The sequence below is a fragment of the Solanum lycopersicum genome, chromosome 10 (assembly GCF_036512215.1).
Source record: "Solanum lycopersicum chromosome 10, SLM_r2.1".
NCBI lineage: Eukaryota > Viridiplantae > Streptophyta > Magnoliopsida > Solanales > Solanaceae > Solanum > Solanum lycopersicum.
Window position 1 is genome coordinate 41,898,088 of NC_090809.1, and position 4,564 is coordinate 41,902,651.

Consider the following 4,564-nt stretch of genomic DNA (forward strand, 5'->3'; position numbering starts at 1 on the left):
TCATTCATTTCTCTTAGGAACCATGCAAAATCATCAATCATGTATATTAGTATACAATAATCGCAATTCTACGTCAAACATGTTAGTTATATTAGCGGATGTCCTTGACTTACGTTAAAAGTTGGGTAATTTGTAGTAATTGGGCATATAATATGCCCAAGATTATTATTCCTTAATGTTATCTCGAAACATAAGGAAGAAGAAGCTAGGCTTCACTTCAAGATTCAGATTCATCATAACTCTTAGGACTTGATCACTAAGTTAAGTTGGTATTCACCAATGTAGTCTTTTCCTCCGTCGGCTTCCCAAGATCTTTCAATTTAATAAGTTCATTTTACTATTCAGAGTTAGGTTTTCATTCAATATACGTTGGTTCTTCTCAATTATAATTTTATTGGATTTTTTTCATCTTGTATTTATGTATTAAAGTAATTACATGTTTTCAAGTTAAATTGAGATGAATTTGTATGATCCATGATTTTTACTATGGACATATGTTGAAGTTTATGAACAATGAAATACTTACTAAAGATACATAAAGATATACTTTCATTTATGAAATTGATGTAAATTCCTTAAGGGTGCTTTTAGATAAAGGTGTCAATGAGAATGTGAATGTTTTTCTCACATGCTACGATAATCATGTTTGTAAAAGGTTTTATCACATAATAATTCATAGAGTTAAGATATTTTCTCACCTAAGGTGAATAAAGAATTAAAGAGCTATTCTAGTTGAATGTAGTTTGAATTTATAGCTTAGTTGTGTCTTTCCATGTAAAATGAAATAATATGACTATTTTTGTGAGATTTTACATAACACCACAAATATATTGAGATGGAGGCACTCCGGTTGGTAGAAATTTTTTCTCTAGTAACAATTTCCTTGTCCGCAACTATGTGTCCATGTAAGATGTCTAATCTAGTGGATCCATGTAATCCAGAAGTTTATGGTATTAACTCGGAAAGTTGGACTTCTCTTTTCGGAGCAGAATAAACACATGATGCCATGCATAGCTTAGATGATTTGTGTTGTTCAATAATAAGCATCCCAGAATAATAAATAACGGTACTTGTGCCTACATTGTTTCTCTAATGTAGAGTCTGACACTCCTACATTGAAAATTTTTGGCTAGTTGGTCTCTCTCTTGGAATTCAAAGAATGGTGAATCCTCATGTTTTAAGGACTAAGACACTTGTATAATTTTCTTCATTTCAATTTCCACACACTGTTTGTGGTGTATGGTTTATGTCCCAACCATTTGTTTTGATGTATAAGACAAATTATTTAAACTATGTTAGACTTCTTCTTTGTCAAGTTCACTTATGATATAAAAACACTCTTTTGAACTATGTTTATTTGTATTACCTAGTATGTTATATGCCAAGTTGTATGTGTAGAACCTTTCAGGGTTCAACACGTCATGTTATTCCTATGGTATACATTGAGTCATTAAAACCTAGAAATATAAATATTTATTCAATGTCCAAGTAGAGCAACTAGCACCTAATGAGTCCAGAAATTGGACTCACAAAGGGATATATTTTAATATAAATATTGTCCTCAAATGCATATTTATCTAACTATTTGATGAAAAATCTCAAATTTCAGGTATTTAAAGTTTTAAGCAAAGAATGGAAACTACGTAGTAAAAAAGAACACAACAAGGCTTTAAAAAATGAAGAAATTGAAGTCTAAGGATTGATGAGTCTAATTTGAAAGTCGTCGAAGGGTATTACTACTCCTTTTATTCAATTGTGTTGATACCTAAAGGAAAGGATCAAATTTGCGGCGAAAAGGAGAAGTTGGCACATTGACAAATAGTTTCGCGAAGCAGTACTTTGTGGCCCAGTGACCAAAAGCACGATGACGTTGAAGGTGCTGCAAGACGGCAGTGAACTACACCAAAAGGCAACTCGCCTAGATGGTTTACAACGAATGAAGTCGAATGATCATCTGCAACACCGGTGGGACAAAACTGTAAATACTAGTTAGCGTTGTAGTTTACAGTGCCGAACAATATTATAATTTTTGTATAGAATATTAATTTTCATATTTTTGCTGTGTGTTTTAGAGGGTTTTTCAAGACTTGAAGATCCAAAGGGTTTCATCTCAAATTTTTGGACATAGGTCTCTTGGATTCTTCATTTTTGGCATGTATCAAGACTTAAATCTTCATAATCAATTTGGTATAAATTTCTATCTCTTATACATGTGTGGTTAAAACCTCTATTCTTGGGGTGTGATATTGTGAATACAAGTTATAGTAGTTCTTGGGTCTTGCTTGTTGTTAGTTTATTCGTAGTTTAAATGTGATTTCGTCTAGTAGTTATGAATAGTTTAATGAGTTCTAGTTTAAAATATAATCTCATCTATGTTTTCCGGCTTGGGAGAAAAAGAGTTCATGGCCAGGTGGAGTGGGGCAACATGAGGTTCAGCTTGAGAGAATGGACTTAGTATCATTCCGAGACACTCAGCTCGAGAGAGTGAGTGGGTTAAGGCAGAGATTGTTCTTCATGCGGTAAGTGGGTAACTTAGAGGAACACATTTGAAACGGGGTAATTTTCTCGAAAGAGAGGGATTATCCCCCTAAAAATCTAGTCTACTCACAAATATTCTATGAATTCTCTATCAAAAACATGTACCCAATAATTTAGTCTAGCCCTTAAACCTACCCGCATGAAAAGAACCCCCTTATCATTATTTAGAACTCTTTTTTTATTTTGTTGTTTTTACTTACGAGTGTAAAAAACTCCCATTGATAATTCGTGCTTCTGTCACCGCTAATAATTTACATTGTTTTTAACTGATAATGTTTGTGACTACGACTAAATAGAACTAAATATTAATTTTCAATTAATTCTCACAACCACTCCCTTGAGACACAACCCCGATGCTTGATTGGGTTACTATACTATTGTACGATGGTACACACTTGTATCGTAAGTTGTGTGTTGATTACATAAAAATAAAAATGGCGCCGCTTCCAGGGAGTGTAGTTGCGTAAAATATTTTTTATTAGTAGAAGTTTTTGTTCTTTTTAGTTGTAGTTTTACTGAACTTATTTGTAGTTTTGTTTTACTTGTTTGACTATCAAAACAGGGAAATAAGGATGGATAATCATTATGGGTACCACACAGATCATCCCCTTGTGAAACTATTGAACCTCATGGACAATGTCCTTTCATTAAAACAAGTAGGGGATGAGACGATTCAAGAAATGTGGCTGAAGTTTCAAGTAGCGTTGCAGACATACCCCACTCATGGGATGACTAACAAGGCGCTACAAGAGAGATTTTATTGGGGTCTTGGACCTGAAAACAAAAGTAATGTTGATATACTTTTTCACGAGTGGTATCCTAAACCACCCCTATAATGTCGTAGCCGAACTCCTAAATGAAATAATTAAGACCAACAAGGAGACTATGAAGAAAAAAGAGTGGGATGCAAAACTAGATTAATTGGATTGTTTATCCAAAAGAGTCATGGAGTTTGAAGTGAAAACTTCAGAGAAAGGTGAACACTTCTCCCTTCGAGAGTATATGAAGAAGGAACAAGGAGAGAGTACAAGAGGATGAGTTACTATCACTCATTAAAAAAAATCGATTATCAAGATATAACCTAAAGTAATAAGAAGAAATATATCACCTCGACAGACGAAAGAGCTTCTTAACCAGGATAATTGTCTAGCGCCTTTTCTATCTTTCTTTAATTCGTCCTTTGGATAGTTTGTTATTTGCATTTGAGAACAATTGTTTTTTATTTGTGTTTGGGTGAGACCTTATTTATGTACTTATTAATGCTTGAGTTTTGTGTTTATATTAGGATTGTTCTATCTATCATGATGTTTTATATGCTTTTGTGGATGTTTGAGCTATGTCTCCCCTTTTTATTTTAATTACAAAACTTATTTTGACCCTTACGAAAAATTTCAAATTTTTCGTTAATTTTCACCACTACTTGCTAGCGCTTACATGTGGTTGTTACTTAGAAAATTTGAGTCTCGATTTCAATCAATATTGATGACATAAATAGGTGTTTGAATTGAACAAAAATTAATTTACATCTTTGATGAGTCCAAATGAAGTCGCGTAGAAAATATGTGAACTCTTTGAATCTCATTGTAATTAGCCATTTATTAAATTGAATTTCTTGTGATGAACGTCTCACACTAGAAAAAGTGTGGAGTCATGTTTGACTTAAGTATCGATGCCTTGTGTGATAACCTTACCTTGAACCATGCATGAAAACACCTAGAATTTTCCCCGGTTGTCCAGTCGATTAAGTAAGGCTTTCTCTTGATATGATCTTAGGAAATTTTGTAGAGTGTGAGCCAACTTGACACACCTCTTTTGTATCCTCCTTGTGAGTGTGTGAACTTGCCTTGAGCACTCCTTGAACCTTAACCTTGTTTGGCAGAAATTGGATGAAAACTAGACCTTTCTTAATCCATTTCCCATAATCCTCATGATTCTTGGTTTTATTGAAATATCCAACTAAGGTAAGAATCCTATGTTGGGGGTGTGGTAAAAAGAAAAGGGAACGTTAAAAATTTCAAGGAAAGTC